The sequence below is a fragment of the Amblyomma americanum genome, chromosome 1, assembly GCF_052857255.1.
Source record: "Amblyomma americanum isolate KBUSLIRL-KWMA chromosome 1, ASM5285725v1, whole genome shotgun sequence".
NCBI classification, from domain to species: Eukaryota; Metazoa; Arthropoda; class Arachnida; order Ixodida; family Ixodidae; genus Amblyomma; species Amblyomma americanum.
The window spans coordinates 519,159,721-519,179,788 of NC_135497.1; the positions used below are offsets into that span (position 1 = coordinate 519,159,721).

The following is a 20,068-nucleotide window of genomic DNA, read 5'->3' on the forward strand; positions in this document are numbered from 1 at the left end:
AAACCTCAACATCACAGTGCTCTGCTGTCACTTCATTCGACTGTACAAAAAATACTAAGTGTTATTCTTTTGCAGAAAGTTATGTGTCTGTAGATTTAATAACAGGCAATAAAACTAAACAAAGCAGTATTAAATATATTTTCTTGTAGTCGTAGGAGTATCACCAAACTTTTTTTATAATCAGAGTTTCTAAAGTGCTAATTTTGTTAACTTATTGGCTAGTCTGGATAACAGGTCGCTTACTGAGCAGTCTTATTGGGCTCAAAACCACACTATAAATATACTTTCCATAAACGTGTAAATAAATCTAATTGTAACAATGATGTGTCAATGCACTAGCGGTGTTTGTTACCTTACGTTGGCGGTTGTTCTAGAGCCAGCCAGCAGCGCGCGCTCAGCGATAGCACTGCTGCTACTGCGCTGACACATCTTCGTTGTTACACAGTAATAAATCAAATAGGTGACAGGCCTCATGTTGGTGTCCTGTGCTGGCACCATGTGTACAGGTTGTATTCTTTTTCATTGTTTTTGTTTGTTGCAGGGCAAGATAGCGTGTGCCAATGTGCTGTCTGGTCTTTATGCACTTTTTGTGACCCGCTGCGATAACATACTGATGGTAATGGCTGCCAGCACCAAGCTTACTGAAAAGCAGAGGGACATTGTCGTGCCTCTTCTCATCAAGAGAATCAAGGTAGGATCGGCCCCTACTGCAGTAAAACCTAAGGTGCTTGCATCAATGTTTTGAGGTGTGTGTAGACCATGGCTGCCTATCAGAGCTAATCTGAGTGTGAGGGCACTAGTTGTGTGAGCTCTCAAAATTTGAATGCAGTCTCAGATTTCTTTTTCAAGTTCGTGCCCTTAGCATGGTGAAGAGATAACTTGAGAAAAGATCTACAAGAGATGTCCATGTCAGGGAGCAGCTGTTCAAGTGTTTCAGCTTTTAAATCTTTTCACTGCCTGAGTTTATGCCCCAGTACTGAAGTCATAAGCTTGGTGCAACTAGGTTGAATGGCATTTGTTTCTTCACAGGACTTGGCTGAACAAGCAGGCACAAGGGTCACAGGAGGGCAGACTGCTCAATCCTTGGCCTATAATTGCTGGCGTGGCATCATCAGTCTGCAGATAGTTTGAAATCATCTCGTGAGTGCAGTAATCCTTTCCCTTTTTTCATTCTGCAATGAATTAAGTTTTCCGTGCTGTATTTGTCTGTGTTAGCATTTATGAAATGCAAAATGTGAGCATTTGAGGCTGTGTCTGTTGGGCACTATGTGTGATGAATTTTTCCAGCATGAGCATGGTTTACAAAGTTCAGATAAACCTTACTTAATACCCAAAGAATCACCACACTGATGATGTAGTTTGCCCGTGGAAATACCTGACTGTACTGCCAAAGCTCATAATTTGAATTTCTGGATAATTCGAACTGTACGACTGGGTCTGGCCATGCTGCACTGGGGTCTATGTGAAACATAGCCCATTAATTTGTTAATTTGAACATGAATGGTTTGTGCCACCAATAATTCGAACAACATGCCACCGCGCCTGGGGTCGGGGCACGCGGTGAACCAAGAAACATCCCCACTAGGCTTGACCACCTCTTCGGAGAAGTGGGCAGGGTTAAAATGGCATGAGAGGCTGGGTAAACGAGGGAGGGTTTCTCTCTCTGTGCTAGCGGTGGCAACTAACTGCATGACCTCCGAGCCGGCTTGCTTGTATGTGTTGATCTCGAAGGCTTCAGTAGCTTCCTGGGTTGGGTTTTGCTGTTGAGAAGTCGATCACATGACCAGCAACAAGATGCTTACAGCGAATCAGACATGTCGCAGCGTCTCCAGCACTCCAAATCCGAAACCACGCAGTCATGCACGAAACATTTTGACGTGTGCGAAATGAAAAATTTGGTGCTTGGCTGATGTTTGCTGCTTGTCTGTCTCGGCTTTTCAGTGCCCTTTTCATGTGATTGGTTGCGGCCGGAGCAGTCAACCTACACGGTGTACCGCATTTAGAATTGTCTTCTGTCTGCAGTAATTACTGTGCCAAAATGCTTGAAGAGAAGGTTTGATTTTGATTTTTGATTTATTTGTTTCTTTCTGATGCAGAAAGAGGAGCAAGAGCAAAAGGCGAAACGCCTGACGATGGCTCTTGCCCCGCATACAGTTTGGCACAAATGTTAAACATAGCTTTAAAAAAAGTTTCACACCAAAAGTTCTGGGGGAAATAAGAAGGGGAAAGAAAGGTAAATAAATCATGTAACGAAAAATAACAGTAAACAGCAAACAATAATTTTTACATGCCGACACAAAGTACTTGGTACAAAGATTGCAAATATAACAAAATTCTGAACATGGTTGTTGCAAGCTTTGGAACAACAAAAATTGCAACATCATAATAACAAAACAACAGCAAGATACAAATGAAAATGCACTCCTAAAAAATAGAAATTAGGGACAGAAACATGGCAGACTATGTGAGTTCTAAGTTATTTTCCAGCAGCAGAGCTTTAAGCCTGTTTTTGGAGACATTAGCACTCAGATATGTTAATCCTTGTGTATTTTATTTAGAAGGTTAGCTGTTTGATATTCAATATGTTGTCGTCCATAATTCGTTCTTATTTTTGGTGGCCGTAAAGTTTTCCTACGGAGTGGGTATGCTGGAGCTGCATTGGATTTTTGTACACTGTAAAGCTTTGCTTTTTTTATGTACTGAAGCAATTTGAAATAATAAATTTGATTGGCTTTTAGCATTTTGTATTTCAGGAAAAGCGGCCTTGTCCGCAGTAGTTCCGGTGGGCCGTGATATTGCTCAAATATTCTTAACACTTTTTTTGCAGGGTAATTAATCTTTTGTAACTGTGACTTGTAGTGGTACCCCAGACTAAAGCACAGTAGGAAAGCTTGGAGTAAAAGAGTGAGTAAGAAAGTACAGTTCGTAACCATTGAGGGATGAGTGGACAAATCTTAAAGATGCAGCCAATTGTTTTACTTAGGTCAGCTATGAGGCTGTTAACATGAGAATTCCATGATAAGCTTTCTTCAAACCACACGCCTAAAAATTTTTGAGCCTTGACTTGAGCGATTTCTTTGCCATCAAACAGAATTTCTATGGGAGATTTCCTAGGCTTGTTTAGCAGTGCAAAAAATATGTATTTCGCTTTCTCAATGTTAAAGCATAATTTATTTGTGTTTAACCAAGTAGACAGGTGGAACAAATAGTTATTGACAGCATGTTCAATGTCCAGGAGTGAATGGCTAGAGAAAAATACGTTTGTGTCATGTGCATACATGATTAGTTTCGGGGTATTAGGAATAGAGCATAAATCATTTACGTATGTTATGAACAGCAAAGTCCCGAGAATAGATCCCTGTGGAACGCCTTTTTTAACTGGCAGAACTGGAGATGAATATTTATTAAAACTGACAAATTGATAGTGGTTTGACAGATAGCTTTTTATTAATTGTAGTGGTATTCCGCGGATCCCATACCTATTCAGTTTAACTAGAAGGACATCATGACACACAGAATCAAATGCTTTACGCAGATCTAGAAATAGTCCAAGCGTATATTGTCTTTGTTCAAAATTTGTTATTATCTCATTTTTTATGTTAAGCAGGGTGGGTTCTGTAGATTTTTTTTTGAAATCCGTACTGCATATTACTGATTACATGATATTTATCGAAAAAGTTTTGTATCCTGACATTGATGGCATGTTCAAAAAGCTTGAACAGGATCGGCAGGACTGAAATTGTTTGGTAGTTAGTCAAAGCAGAGCTGTTCCTACCCTTAAAAATCGGATGTACGCGTGCTATCTTCAAGCGGTCTGGAAACGCGAGCATACAATTCATGATATGAGCCAAAGGAATAGATATTAAATCAGCTACATATTTTATCGGTCCACATGAAATGTCATCATAGCCAGCAGCTGTATTATTTTTTAACGTATTAATTATTCGTTTCACTTCGGAAGGTGTCACGGGAGTGAACATGATCGAATTTGCAAAGTCAGCACAACTAGTAACAGAGTTATTTTTTTGTTTTGTGTTAAGGTCGGCGCATTCGGAGCAAGAAACAAAGTAGTTATTCATGGCGATTGCAGCTGCACAGCCAGACAAGACGCCCTTCGGCGTTGTAATATGCAAGTCTACACACGGTTTCTCTTGATTGGTTAGGCTTTTTACTTCATTCCATATTTTTCGGGGATTGCTTCTTATTTTTGAAAATAGCTGCTCATAATACTGAGTTTTCACTTGTTTTACCAGCGAGTTCACCGTATTTCTATACTTCTTGTATTCAGTAAACTCTGTCAGGTCACGACATTTAACAAAGGCGTGGTACATCTTGTTCTTTCTATTTATCATCTTCAATATAGCTTTGCTGATCCATGGTTTTCTTATTTTTTTACTGTGCCGCTTCTGCGTCTTTACTGGAAAAGACTGATCGTAGCACAACATAAGTTTATCGAAAAACACATCATACGACTTGTTCGGGTCTTTTTCACTTAGAACAGGTTGCCAGTCAGTGGTACTGATAAGAGAGCGAAAGACTTCCAGAGCGCGTTCGTTTATAATGCGTGACTCTTTAATTTCTCTTTCTTTATTTTTAAAATTCGCAAGTGGAATGGAACAAAAGTTTGGTAGGTGGTCGCTTATATCTACTGATAATAATCCAGAAATACTGCCGGCGCGGATGCATATTACTGATACAGATATCTAGTAGCGTGGCAGATTCTGCCGTGAGTCGGGTCGCTTTTGTAGTAAGGTTCACACATGCAGTGGAATTTATCAGTTCGTTCAGTTGCCTCGCCGGTGGGTTGTCAGAAAGCATGTCGATATTCACGTCACCCATGACTGCAAAGGGAAGCCCTGAACTACTGAGGTAATGAAGAAGAGCTTCAATGTTTTCAAAAAAGTGTAACTTGTTCCCTGCTGGTGGCCTATAGACCTCCTGCATGTTTGTAAACAAACGAGGTGGCGCTGCAGTTGCTAGCGAGCTCGTGGTAGGCAAAAGGTCGGGGAATGGCGTCGCGGATAGGTGTTGAGCACGGGTTTTCAAGGCTTGTAGGCACGTTTCCAGTTTCTGCAAATCATAGCAATGGTCGATGCTTCCAACTTAGTAATTTGTTGAAGAACACGAGCTCGGGTTGGCCACGTGCGGCCTATAAAGAGAAATAGTTTGCCACTGTATTGCATATATGGTTAGTAGTAAACATGTAGAAAGCGTTCCTGCCGTTTATTTATGCGCTAGGCATTGAATGAAGCAAGTTTTGACATTGCACTAGCCGGAATGATTTTACATCGGGACAGTAGTGAGGGGAAGTGCTGGCCTTGTTTCGTCGCAGCAGACGTGCGCTCATCGTCTGCTGACATACGTATGTGTCGCGCTGTGCGAAAAGTGAGGACAGCGTCGTGTCCCCGATCTCCTGTCTCGCTTAGCGCTGTTTTTAGCTGCATGACCACGCACCAGCCAGGGCGACTTGTCCTCTTGTTAAGCTGGCTGATTTGGTGAAAATGTTTGATTTCTAGAATTATTTTCTTTCCTAGCCCTGAAGTCTAGTTTCGTGACGAAAAGTTATAGCAAAATATTGAGTACAAATTTATAAATTACGCTCTTTAGAAGTGTGGTCGTCAAAAATTGTGAAGTAATTTCTTTGATTTCAGTGCCGCATTTCTTTGACCAAAGCGAAAGCGAAGATGCCATAAACGAGGGAATAAACTTTAAGGTTCGTTTTGTGACCTCTCACATTTTCTGCGACTGTATCACTCACCTTCGTAATTCGCATGAAAATCAAATTATTCCGTTTGTCACAAACTATTCCTGAGACATTGAGGAGCATAATAAATCTCTCGATTTTTTTCCCTACACGTGCAGTACTGTGTTAGTTATTTCTTGTAAGAAACGTTTTCATGTAACTATGCATGCATAAGTACTGATCATATAGAAAAAGAACTAATCGCGTCATCGTACAGAACAGGGCTTTATGCACATGCTGGCATAAAAAAACCGCACGATCTACTCAATTATTTGAGACCTTGGGGGACTTGACGACGGTGTTAATTATAATTACCCAGAACTGCACCAGGTATAGCTATAAATAAAAGGAATTACTGAAACTAGCGTAGGAATTTCATATTTGCACCAAGTTTAGTTACATATCGCATGCATGAATAACGAAAACACTTTTCATTGCCGCGTCCCCTCTCAATCTCGCCACGTGTCTGTTAGTAGCACGCCTGCGGCTGCTTCTTTCCAAACAAGCTTCGCGATCATGTACTACCTCATGAAACGTGACACATGCATGATGCAATGAAAAAGCATATGGCGTTTAGCACACTTAAGGTACGCTATTCTAAGCACACCAATACGACCGCGCAAGATTGACACAACTTACCAGACTTCTTTCTACTCGAATGAAATAATTACGTCGTCATATCAAGAAATAGTTTCAAGTAAATATTAACATAATCAATGGTTCGACGAAAGTTCGTCTGGTCAGGCATTGTGTTAAAGAAAAAGGAATGCGGTCACTGACCATGTCATGAAATTCAAAGACGTTTCGGAACCTCGTACGGGTTCCTTGATCACTGAGCAGTACAAGAAATTGTCGCGACTTATATGCGTAACACGTGGCGCAAGGAGCGTGCGTAGATGGGTGGCATGGTTCCTTGCACCCGGTTCATGGTAGCTGGTGTCGATTGTATGATTAGAGATTCCATCAGCCGCCGAGATGACACGTTCCTTTCCTTCGCGATGACAGTGGCGTGGTCCCAGTCAATCGTATGAGTATGCTCTTGCACATGCTCGGCAATGGCGTTCGTCGTGTGATTATTATTTCTGACGTCACGTTTGTGGTCGTTAAGCCTTCTGGAGAACTTTCCTGTTTCGCCAACGTAAACCTGGGGGCAATCAGCACATGGGATCTGGTAGATGACACCTGGAAATGCTTCAATCGGCAGTTTATCTTTCACGTTCAGGAGCTGGTTACGGAGCTTGCTGGTCGGGATGTGGGCAATGCGCATGTCATATTTTGCAAACACGCGGGATAGTGCTTCGCTGATTCCCTGAACGTAAGGAATGGCAGCACACGCCTGGAATGTCTTGTTGCTTTGTGTTTCCGGCTGCAAGATCCGCTTCTGAATATTGTGGACAAAGCGACTAGGGTAACCGTTATTAGTCAGTTCTCGGTGAATCGTCCTCAGCTCGTTTTGCAATGAATTTTCATCTGAGCATATGCTTACGGCACGTGTTATGAAAGACGATACCACCGCCGTCTTGTGGCCAGCCGGATGACACGACATAAAATCGAGGTAGCGACCTGTATGCGTAGGCTTCCTATAGATCAAGAAGGTGAGGGCGCCCTCATCCCTGCGAACCAGTACATCCAGGAATGGCAAAGAGCCGTCTTTCTCAATTTCAACGGTGAACTGCATATGCGCATTCTGGGCATTTAGGCTGTCCAGGAAGCGTGTGACGTCTTGTTTCTTCAAAATGCAGAAGCAGTCGTCTACGTAGCGGTAGAATACTTTGGGTGCAGGAATGAAGGTGGCTTCCAATACTAAATTGGTCGTTGTAACTGATATTGACGCCCCCATTGCCGTGCCTTGTGTCTGCTGATAGAAACTGCCGCCGTAGGAAAAATAAGTGTTGCCAAGGCAAAATCTCAGCGGCTCACAAAGTTCCGGAACGTCAAAGGGTGTGCGGCCAGGGAGACCAGTGTCAGCTTCCAGGGCTTTTTCACATGTAGCTACTGCTAAATCCACTGGAACGCTAGTAAAAAGCGATGTCACGTGAAACGAAACCATAATGTCGTCTTCACTCAGCGAGATGCCATGTAACTTAGAAGCAAACCTGGACGAATTTCCGACATGCGTTGATGTCTTGCCGGCTAGAGGACTCAACACCTGGTGAAGATAGCCTGATAGCCTATAAAGTGGCGATCTGGTGAAGTCAGCAATAGGTCGAAGCAGTACCCCAGGCTTGTGGACTTTAGGCAGGCCGGGTACCACCTGGGGTACCGCTTCAACCTATTGTCGACTTCACCAGATCGCCACTTTATAGACTATCAGGCTATCTTCACCGGGTGTTGAGTCCTCTAGCCGGCAAGACATCAACGCATGTCGGAAATTCGTCCACGTTTGCTTCTAAGTTACATGGCATCTCGCTGAGTGAAGACGACATTATGGTTTCGTTTGACGTGACATCGCTTTTTACTAGCGTTCCAGTGGATTTAGCAGTAGCTACATGTGAAAAAGCCCTGGAAGCTGACACTGGTCTCCCTGGCCGCACACCCTTTGACGTTCCGGAACTTTGTGAGCCGCTGAGATTTTGCCTTGACAACACTTATTTTTCCTACGGCGGCAGTTTCTATCAGCAGACACAAGGCACGGCAATGGGGGCGTCAATATCAGTTACAACGGCCAATTTAGTATTGGAAGCCACCTTCATTCCTGCACCCAAAGTATTCTACCACTACGTAGACGACTGCTTCTGCATTTTGAAGAAACAAGACGTCACACGCTTCCTGGACAGCCTAAATGCCCAGAATGCGCATATACAGTTCACCGTTGAACTTGAGAAAGACGGCTCTTTGCCATTCCTGGATGTACTGGTTCGCAGGGATGAGGGCGCCCTCATCTTCTCGATCTATAGGAAGCCTACGCATACAGGTCGCTACCTCAATTTTATGTCGTGTCATCCGGCTGGCCACAAGACGTCGGTGGTATCGTCTTTAATAACACGTGCCGTACGCATATGCTCAGATGAAAATTCATTGCAAAACGAGCTGAGGACGATTCACCGAGAACTGACTAGTAACGGTTACCCTAGTCGCTTTGTCCACATTATTCAGAAGCGGATCTTGCAGCCGGAAACACAAAGCAACAAGACATTCCAGGCGCGTGCTGCCATTCCTTACGTTCAGGGAATCAGCGAAGCACTATCCCGCGTGTTTGCAAAATATGACATGCGCATTGCCCACATCCCGACCAGCAAGCTCCGTAACCAGCTCCTGAACGTGAAAGATAAACTGCCAATTGAAGCATTTCCAGGTGTCATCTACCAGATCCCATGTGCTGATTGCCCCCAGGTTTACGTTGGCGAAACAGGAAAGTTCTCCAGAAGGCTTAACGACCACAAATGTGACGTCAGAAATAATAATCACACGACGAACGCCATTGCCGAGCATGTGCAAGAGCATACTCATACGATTGACTGGGACCACGCCACTGTCATCGCGAAGGAAAGGAACGTGTCATCTCGGCGGCTGATGGAATCTCTAATCATACAATCGACACCAGCTACCATGAACCGGGTGCAAGGAACCATGCCACCCATCTACGCACGCTCCTTGCGCCACGTGTTACGCATATAAGTCGCGACAATTTCTTGTACCACTCAGTGATCAAGGAACCCGTACGAGGTTCCGAAACGTCTTTGAATTTCATGACATGGTCAGTGACCGCATTCCTTTTTCTTTAAGTAAATATTAAATGTCATAAAACGCGCCATTAAAACATGGTGTGCTATTAACAAAAAAACGCATTCCTTGGGGGCGAGTGAACCTGTCGGCTTGCCGTGCACTCCGGCTCAAGGTGATAAGTACGTGTGCAGCTGCATATGTCTTTTTTTTTCCTTGAGCAATTATCAGCCTACTATCCTGAAGCTCAGGTGAATGAACGCAGTAACTTGCATGCTTTTAAGTGCATTGAGTGGCAGTACCTATCGACTCCCAGACTTCGCGCTTTACTACCGTGGCCCAATGCCTGTTAGCCAGTTTCTGAATGCGGCATTTATGCGCGAGAAACCTATCGAGGCTAATTTAATATTTTTTATGCTACTACGCGGATCCAGCAGTGACGCAGCTGGTCAATACATGCTGCTTCTGCAGTGCACAGGCTTGAAGCAGCCGCCGGTAGCTGCGGCAGCTGCGGTAGGCACGGGCAAGCGGAACCTGTTTTGCCTACCATGCAAAAGTCGCTGCTAACATCAGCGCCACCTCATCTTCGTGACGTCGCGGGGTGAAGGAGGTCCATAGACTACTACAATCACAGCTGCATCTAACCGCATCGTGAGGCATTCCACATCATTTGTGACCATTGAAAACTGCGATATGACGTCATGTTTTTGTGACTGCAGCACGTACACGGCCACACCACCTCCCTTATTTTTCGAACGAACTAAGCCATTATACCTGGATTGTTCAAATTGTGGTCGAGACTCGCCCACTGAAAGCCAGGTTTCCGAGAAAAGTATAACATCAATTGAAAATGAAAAGGATGACAACAGATCATGCAGTTTATATCTTGCTTATTGCAAATACTGCGTGCATTTATATGCAGTACTGTCAGGCGATTTTGCGGGCTGCCTAGGAATGAATTAAAAGAGTCAAAATTATGGTATTCGCAGTTTATATCTGTGTCCATCTTGAATGCGTGCCATGCAGAAATATAGGACAGTTTGTCTACTCTTCGTTGGCTGTCATCTTCTCGAGATCATCCATGCAAGTGATCCTAACTACTGAAGAGCCCTCGTCTTTTCGCGCGAAAACCTTGCATCCAGCGGTCCAGACAAACTTCCATCGCACCTCCTTCTTCCTCTTAATTGCCGCACCAAGCAACTGTTTACCATACCTTGTCAGATGCTCATTTACATAGACAGGAGAGGAGGTTTCAAACCCAAGCTTTTTTGCATCCATCCCGACTTTCTTGGCCTTGTTAAGTATTGCGTTCCTCTTAGTTCTGCAGACAAGCCGAACCACATTGTTTGATCCATCATGGCGTGCAGTGGGTACACGATGGCATATGTCAATGTCCTGTTCTGTAATTTCCTCTCCAACAATGACAACAATTTTTTGCACAATAGATAACAGTTCACCATCCAGTGGAATGCCTTAGATCTCAAGGTTGTTGGAGCGCTGATACTGCTCGAGCTCATCAAGCCTGCGTGTGAGTTTATCATTTTCTGCTTTCAGTTCGCAGTTCTCTTTCAGTACTTGCTGAATTTCATCTTCAAGTTCTGTCATTCCTTGTAGGCTCCCTTTTATAGCTCTCAATTCAGCTCTTAGCTCACGCTGCAGGTCTTCGATTGCTTTTGCAGTATCGCGGTCGTCTTTTCTCATTTTACAGCTTTTTTTCTCTTTTTTTTTAGTATACCACATTCAACACATCAGTCAATATAGTTTGGCATCAGCGCAGAATTTGCACATAATAGGCAGGCACTGAAGTTAACAAAAATACCTCACCTACAAAAGGCAGATAATATACGTGATGTGGTCCCGATGGTACGCTGCTGTCAAACTGCGGAGAGGCGTTGGCCTTGCCGTCCTTTTATAGCTCCATAGCCGAGGCTTGCAGCCCTCTGCCGGGATCACCCTGGTGTCGACAACTGGCGTTGCTGAAGCAGCACTTCCTTCCGAGATTTCTTTCCGCTCCTTTCCAGGCTGCAAATGGCAGATAAGATACATGATGTGGTCCCAATGGTACGCTGCTGCCAGACTGCGGAGAGGCGTTGGCCTTGCCGTCCTTTTATAGCTCCGTAGTCGAGGCTTGCAGCCCTCTGCCGAGATCACCCTGGTGTTGACAACTGGCGTTGCTGAAGCGGCACTTCCTGCGTGAACCAGACGTGAAGTTAATGCCAGTGCATTATCGCAACAGGATATCGCCAAAAAGCGCACTCATTGGTTTGGCAGTGTGCGCCTCGTGCCAGGGGTGGCTGCAAAATCGAACAATATGTGTGTGACCGTCCGGGTTACCTTTGCTTGTCGACTTCAATGCTTACGCAATCGCGCGACACGAAAGTGTGAATTTGCAAGTCACAGAGGTTGCACTATAGGGTTTGGTCGAAAAGCGCCAGACGCGAGACGGTGGTCCTTGTGACTATGCTCAGTGGTGGTAGTATGCCTTTTGCAACTTCAGTGGGGCCCTCCGCTGTGGTATTTTTGGACGCGCTGAATGCTACTCGCCTCTTCAGTTTTGAAGGTGAAGAAAAGGCCTTCAGATAAAAGGTAAGAGGTGCTGAAGGAATACTTTAGGACAATGAAATGGCTAATCTCACTACCCAACTGCTTCCCAAATGCTTATTCTGTTCACTTTTGTTTGTTCAAACGTCAGTCAATTTGAACTGTCGTCGTCCCCGTCGAGTTCGTATTAACGAGCTTTCACTGTACTGCATAATTCACTTTTGCACAAGTTCAAATCATGTCTTATTAGAATTGTCATTATGTCAAGTGCTATCCCGCACCCACCAACGATGTTCTTATACCATTTTGCACTCCACTAAGTCAACGCTGATACTTTTTGCAAGTAGAGTACTTATAGCAAAGGCCCAGCAGGTCCGTCGCATAGACATTGAAATTTTGAAAATGGCAATATAATGTAAACAGAAAAAGAATTGCAACAAGAACCCTTGAACATATGCCTTCCTCCAGAGCAAAGAATGACAGCAATAGTAATGCCATGCCTGTCTCAACGTTATCCTTGGAGAATGTTAGCTACAGATGTAGTCACTGCGTCATTAAAAGCAAGTTGTTTCAGAACAACAGAGAAGGCCCTAGACAAAAACTGGAATGTTCATCAGCCTGGCCATTTAACCGAATTGCTAAATGTTGTTATGCTCCCTTTACAGGCCAGACAATGCACAGTCTGGAGACGTGCTGGTACTGACCAAGCCCCTTGGCACCCAGGTGGCAGTGAACGCTCACCAGTGGCTGGAGAAGCCGGAGCGCCGTGCTCAGCTGGACAAGGCTGGCATCAGTGAAGAAGATGTACGCAGGGTCTACGTCCGTGCAATGGACTGCATGGCACGTCTCAATCTCAATGGTTGGTGCTGATTTGTTCGTGTCTGCAGTTGTTTTTTAGTTGCTTATTTGCTTATGTGCTTATTTACGGCAGTCTTTGCAATGCCTTCCTGGGGTATTGTAGAGGTGAAACATGTACAGTCACAGAAAGAGAGTGCACGAATATTAAACTGTATACAAACTGTGAGCAATGCTTTAAGAAGGTGACAACAAAATAGTTGATAATTGAAGTACAGCAGTGGTCAGGGCAACAATAATAAACTCATGTCCCATGATGAAGACAGCTTCCACTACAGTAATCGTAACATAAATAATGAGATGAGATATGGTATAGCATTGAAAACGGAAAGTGCAGGTCATTAGTGCAAACAAATAAAAAGAAGCTCCAAGAATTTGATAACGCACTTAAGGAGATGTTGCTGCACATGGTAGATTCTGCAAAATATTCGAGAGCAAAGGACACCATGACATCTAAATGCACCAAGAAATTGGGATGTTCATTTGGAGAAAAAGAAGGGATTGGCAAGCAGGGAGGAGGATTAAAAAGGCAGAAGTAAGGAAGGGAAGATTTAAAAAGGTGAACGCACGAAGAGTGATGATGCTGTCGCAGCTAGACAAGAGGTGGGAGAAAAGGAAAGTCGTCTTGTTGAAATATTGGTTAGGGGACTGAGGCTTCCCCCCACCACCAGTTGTTTGTTTTCTGTTGTGAATTATCCAATCCTTGTGGCTGTCTCTTTACTACCACGGCCGTTTACTCCAGTGTGATGCCAACGAATAAGGGAAAGAAAAAAGAAAATCATTAAAGTCGTGTCTTTGGATAGTACAAACAAGGATACAGGTTAGATTAGATTGGAAAACACTATCCTTGAGAAGGTGGTGGGGCTCGGAAGTGCTGTATTTTGTCCGTCTGGTTTTTGCTTCCTTGTTTATTGCATGAAAATATCTTAGCTTGTTAGCAGCCCATGCGAAGGGCGACAGTGATAACCTGGGGCGCGATTACGGATCAGTCTCAAAAAACTGTCTCAATATTGAGACAGTGACGTCAAAATGACGACACCGAGAAATGCCGACCGCCGAATCGGCCAATGCGGAGCAAGGAGGCGGTGGGCTCCGCCCCGAAACCACTAATCGCACGACAAGGGACCGTAGACTAATGTTTTGCAGTAAAAACGCAGTGAATAAAAACGAGTAATGTTTTATTTTGCTAAGTAACTGTATTTCAAACCCAACAGCACCAAGCAAAAGAACCAGTGTTTTCATTTTTGCAATTAAGTTTGCTGTTCAGTCACTTTTTTTGCCGCGAAGGTGTGCTGTCAGCGGTATAACGTGAACATGTTAGTCTGAAAATGAACAAAAACGCAATGAAGAAAACAAGCAATGTTTTATTTTGGTAGTAAACTGTGTTGCAATCTCAACAACATGAGGGAAAATTAGAAGCATTTTCAGTTTTGCAATTAAATTTGCTGCAGGTTAACTTCTCTTGCCATGAGGGCGCGCTGGCAGTGGCATAACGTGAACATGGCGGCCTGCAAGAAAACAGCTGATTCCATGGCTAGTTCCTGTTTTTTCGCGTGTCGTCTGAAATCAAGGTACTTTGCGGATGTCTTAAGTGCGCAGAAAAATCTGATTGAAGGCAGTGAATGCTACGGGCCTGCCGAGATCAACTTACAAGCAGCGCTCGGCTCGAAAATCGACGAAGACAACTTTAGTCTGTGTTCTCGGTCGGCGCCTATCGATCGCCGAGTGACGTGTGGTTCTGTTTATTTTCTTTAGAAAATACCAGAAAACCATGAATCATCACATAGAAGCAACTGCCGACAGACAGGTGCAGCTGCTGATAGCTTGCAATCTCGGTGCGGGAAATGAGAGCCGACACGGCCTGCCTCTGTGGCAGCACTCTTCTGCCTCGTAACCAAGTGTTGCCGCCCACATCGGGCTAAGCACTTGATGTTTCGTTTGTATTTTTGTAGCTCCGTTCGGTTTATGTTCAGTTGTTGCCGTAGTTTCTTTTTTTTCCTGTGCAAGATGCAGAAATTGTGATGTTTATGCTCCACTTTGTTTAGAGAGAAAGGAAGCACTTGACTTGATAACTTTGCTATTGTCACCGAGGAGAGAACGAGCTTGTTCCATTAACGTTATTTACTGATCATGTAGTAGATCCAGGGTCAACCTGGAAAGAAGTAGTTTGCTTGTATAGAGGCTAATTGCAACTGGGCAGAAAGTTGAGCAAGTTTGTTCATGTTTGCTGGTACACAGCGCTTGAATTGCATATGATCCAGGGCAGTGAGGTAGGTAGGACAGGGCAGTGATGTGTAATATTGTATTTTGCTCAGCAGGCGGAGTGATGTTGGTATAACTGGGTTTGGTGAGGGCAGTGTTTGAAGGGCTTTAAATACTTTGCATAGCTTCTAACATGCACTTCCTTTCAGGTCAGAAGACCACTTGTTTTTTTTTTTTTAATTATGGTCCATCATATCTGAGACACCCTGTATACAAGCCACTCCAGTTTGAAAGGGAACAGCCAGTTGAAAATGACTAGGACATTAAATACCTAGGCGAAAAGTAGCTTGACAGCAGTTGCACTTATCACACATATTATATGATAGCACAAGGAGCTTGTCCGGCCATTCGGCATTGTCACCGTCTCGTGTCATCATGGACAAGACTTCATAGCCCTGTGTTACGCAAACCAAGCTAGGTGTCAGTTATGGGGCAATAACCGAGTGCTCAAAATTTCCCACAATGGAGCTGCCTGTATATTCTTAGAGCTGTAGAGCATTTCCAGTAACGGTGTTGCATGATTTGTGATTGTAAACTAACCTCTAATCACACACCATCTCCTTGATGATGTGTCTGTGATGTGTACACATCTTTGCCTATCAGTGAAGATGTTCTAGTCATTCAGCAGTCATTGTAGCCACTGCACCTTACAATCTTTATTATGCATTGTTGTACAGCGGTTTCCTTGCAGTTGGTACAGCTTTTAGCACAGAGCGAAACCCCTAGCCACACACCATTACGCTAAAAGCTTAGCTTTGGTATTTACACTACTTATATGTGCCAAAATGTTTTGTAGTCCGGAAAATGCATCATGTACACTGTACTATGCCATATTTATTGTACAGGTAGCCTCTGTATGAAAGAAAACATGCACTTTGAACTCAATTTTTCAGATTTTTTTTTCTTAACTGCACTCAGAAATGCCATACGGTAATTGTACATCAAGGTAAAGTATGCTTGTATGTACACTGCCTTTTCTGCAATAGAAACACTCGTGTCAAATGCTGTGCCTAAAAAAATAAACGCGCTTACTGAATGTATGATGCAATAAAAAACAGCTTTTTGATTCCAACAAGCATCACAAATATTTCATGCCTTATTCCAGCACTACACGTTTGGTTCATGCATGTTCGTCACACAGGTAATGACCACAGGCACTCCACCAAGCTGGAAGGAGACAGCAGAGAAGGGGCAGGTGGGCTGACATAAGCATTGACAAAAGAGAGTTCAAAATGATGCTTTTCAGAAATTGGGCGAGCTGCTTCAACACCTTTTCCGTCTTCAGGAAGAGACTGTGCAACACGCTGCTGAGGGACTGGAAGATATACTAGCAAACACACTGAAAATGAAGTGGCAGCCGGTGGGGGCACTTGTTTGTCACTGCTGGCTTCTCGCTGCACACAGGTTGGCCAAGGGCACAACCACATCACACAATTGCTCACACACTTGCAGATGTGTGTTGTGCAATGACACAAGGAAATGACAGTGGCAACAGGGGAAGAGTGCCTGATATGACTCTCAATGCCAGCATGGTGAGTCGTCTCTGGACGCTAGATTTTCCATCGCAACTGCCGTTGCACCATCCCTCGGTACGCCTTCCTCTGGAGACGGGTCGTCCTAGAGAGGCCAAAAGTACAGCACCGTATGCTCTTCTCAGGAGGCAGGTGAGGAGGGATCCTGTCTGTACGAGGCAGCCACCATTTAGAGGTGGCCCGTTGTTATCTGGGTCAGAGGTAGTGTCGCCTGCACCCTCTGCTGATATCGGCACATCCAAACAGAGGCTGTGAAGTGCAGCACGTGCGGTGATGATGCGCACTGTCCACTTCCACTGGCACTGGTGCATCCGGTGTCCTTGAAAGCAACGGAAGCAGCTCTTCGGCACACCAATACAGCGCTCAGGCACAAATTGTGTGAAAGCATGTGGCGTGTTGTACAGGCCTTCTGCTGAGTCCGGTCTGTAATGTCATGCAACTGGTGCAGGCAGCCATGGCTCCAGTGGGTAGACATAGTCTCCTGCATAACAAAAAATGATGCAGCTAAGCATGTCCTTTCTCAGTGATCTCAACAGCATTACAGGACACTCTGCTATACAGTAGAAAACTCACGCCAAGTAGCCCACATCCAGGCTTTGCTGAATATGACATTCAAGAGCATACATACATGCAGGATTTGGATGTATAAGTGAGCACTACTGTAAGGTCAGTCTTTTACCACCATATTCATATAAATGATGCGCTATGATTGCCTACAAAACACAAGCGCTGTCAGGTGCATTTTGCTTTGGTTTCTTCAACAGGAAAGGCTATGCATTTCAACAATGTAATATGTGTCCTGTGTTTCTGCTGCAATTATATTTAACAAAAGGAAAGGGTGGCAATACATTGTATCATACTGTAAAGTGTCTGCATTTGTGTAACTGTCCTGACTGATTCTTGTAGCTTTAGCAGATCCGGCCAAATGCATAGTGCTGGAGCTCAATAGATGTGACTGAGTTCGCCCGACGGGTGACACGGCTATTTTACTGCTTACCCAGAAAAAAAATCACCGTCGTCCAGCAGGCCTTCCTCCGCCTCGGAATGCCGCCAGACAAACGCGTCGCGGAAGGATCCGGGTCAGCGCGAGTCCACGGCCAGGATGCACATGTTCGCGCCACAGATCTGAGAAAAAACAAGCACAGCCCGTACTCACTCTCGCTGCCGAGGCCCGCACTTGTAGCTCATGCACTTGTAGCACTTGAACTCATGCGGTCAAAAACAGTGGCCGAGGTATACTCACTATTACGTCCGCAGCGTAGAACCGCTTGCGGCTCGTTCGCAGCACTGCCCCCAGACTCCTTGATAGTGATGAGTGCCCAATCGACACACCCGACGACGCCGGAGATGCTGCCGCGGCGAACGTTTAGGCAAAGGACGCCCTCCTTCGCCGCCGCCTTCCCCTCGGGTCTCCTCGGAAAGCGAACACCCCCCTTCTGTTACCCAACGTTGGCATTGGTCTCCGCTGCCCGCCGCAAAGGCTTGTTCACAGTCGGTTGGGCTGCGCCGACGTTTTCGTCATTTCCAACGGCGCCTTGAAACCCACCGGAGGCGAAGAAGCGCAGCGCGCACAGCACTGCCGCTCCACTGACAGCGCACTCACCCGCGCACCTCCCAGTTCAACGGCGAGTTCGTCGCACAGACACTGCGCAGTCTCCTCGAAATAACTCTCCCGCGCGTCAAAGTCGTCTTCATGCACCCTCCGACACCGTTGCTCGCGCGGTCACCCGCGTATACGACGATGTAAACAGCCGCCATTTTCTGTCTCAAACGTGTTGATACTACTTTTTCCAGTCTCAAAAAATCGTCTCAATCTGCTCGCATAATTAGATGGCCAACGTCACCACTTCTGCGCCATTTACGACGTCAGTCAGTGACGAAAAAAATCAAAATGGCCGCCGACCAATAGGAGAGAGCCAAATGATATACTTTTTGAGACAATTTCGATTGAGACTGATCCGTAATCGCGCCCCTGGCGACCAACATTAAAGACTGCAGTAATTTAGTTACTACCACCTCACAGGGTATGTTGGTTGTATCTATGCATTCTCACATTTTGCAAATGGAAGTATGTGTGTTCCACTTACTAGTACTTCACTGTCTGCATGCAAGAAGGCTACCACAAAATTGCAGACTTTTGACGAGGAAAAGTTTTCGTTTTGATCAAAGCAGGTCTTTATCAGACCAGCTACATTTTTTTCCTTTTATATCATGAAATGAGAGGCATTGTATGACTATTCATCAGTTGTGTATTTTGGAACCAATTGGGCATTGACTTTCACTTCACTCTTGTTTGTGCAGAAACTGTGTCAAAACAAATTTTTTTGCCTTTGTTGTTCCTGGAGCTCGGCTGATGCACAAGCATGGCTGCCACGGTGCCACAGACGTGACAGGCTTCGGTCTGCTCAGTCACGCCCAGAACTTTGTGCAGGTGCAGCAGCGCTCAGTGGGGCTTGTGATCCACATGCTGCCCATCATAGCCAAGGTTCCTGCCCTGCTGGCCGCCACGGGCACCTCCTTCAAACTAATGCATGGCCATTCGGCCGAGACCTCTGGTGAGCCACTGACTGACAACCAGTGAATTGTTTTTTTTCTATTGTTGTATTCTCTTCTCATGTCTTTGACAGCTTTTCTAAAATAGATACAACACAACTTTTCAAGCTTTCACCATGAGGAAGTGCTAAAATGTATGCAGAATTTAGAGTTACATGAAAGTGATGGTGTTCCTGTCTGAAATCCCCTGTTGTTCCTTGGAATGATATGTTGTTGTCTCCTTTTAGCTGAAACTCTTTTCTGATTTTTTTTATGTAATTCAGATGCTCTACTCTGAGTAGTACCAGGACAAAAGAAAACAAAATTGACAGGACGATCATGAAACCTGATGCGAGAACGCTGTAATAGCAGTTGGATTTTCGCTCAGTGATTACATTGATGCTTTTACTTAAAGGCGAGTGCAACAGAATTTTTCTAGAGGGTGTCTAGGTTGGCAGCCCCCTAGCTAGTGGGGCATGGTGGGTCTGTGAACGGTTGGGTATGCTTCCGGGGGCAGCTGGCTTTCCCACTGTCTCTTTGAATTTGATTTTACTGTTGCTCTTTTTGCTCTGCTGCTGCATGGGCTTCTGGTGTGTGGAGGCAGGCAACGGGTTGGTGATGGATGCGTGGTTCTTGTGGAGGGTGGAGTAGGGAGGTCTTTGGCACTTCTCGAGGCTTCACATAGAAAAAATTTCTTGTTTTCACATAGATAACGCTGCCCTTAGCACTATTGTAGCAAAAATTTTTTTTTTACTTGGCAATGCAAACTTCCTGGGAATGCCAATAAATGGCAACAGCGGCATAGCGTGTGTCCTTTCCACAGGCTCTTTGATAAATCAGAGCATAGCGATGGTTTCATCGCGCGACTCAGTATCTTGGATCACCCAGCGGTCACCCAAGATGCAATGAACGTGTTAAAGCATCATTTTGGGTGTTTTCT

At 44.8% G+C, this 20,068-nt stretch overlaps 1 long non-coding RNA gene and 1 pseudogene across 2 annotated transcripts in view; one reads left to right on the forward strand and one right to left on the reverse strand.

The window, feature by feature from the left end:
• LOC144116229 (inactive selenide, water dikinase-like protein) overlaps nt 1–19,802 on the forward strand; it is a 40,819-nt pseudogene extending 21,017 nt beyond the window's left edge. The window contains exons 7-11 of the transcript XR_013311796.1: nt 542–691; nt 1,030–1,140; nt 12,613–12,806; nt 18,942–19,151; nt 19,413–19,802. The product of XR_013311796.1 is annotated as an inactive selenide, water dikinase-like protein (transcript). The remainder of the gene's footprint in view (nt 1–541; nt 692–1,029; nt 1,141–12,612; nt 12,807–18,941; nt 19,152–19,412) is intronic.
• LOC144116235 (uncharacterized) lies at nt 14,207–18,570 on the reverse strand. The gene is made up of 3 exons (XR_013311799.1): nt 17,840–18,570; nt 17,594–17,721; nt 14,207–17,077 (listed from the first exon to the last, which is right to left on the reverse strand). It is a non-coding gene; the product is annotated as an uncharacterized LOC144116235 (long non-coding RNA).
• Nucleotides 19,803–20,068: the final 266 nt, after the last annotated feature.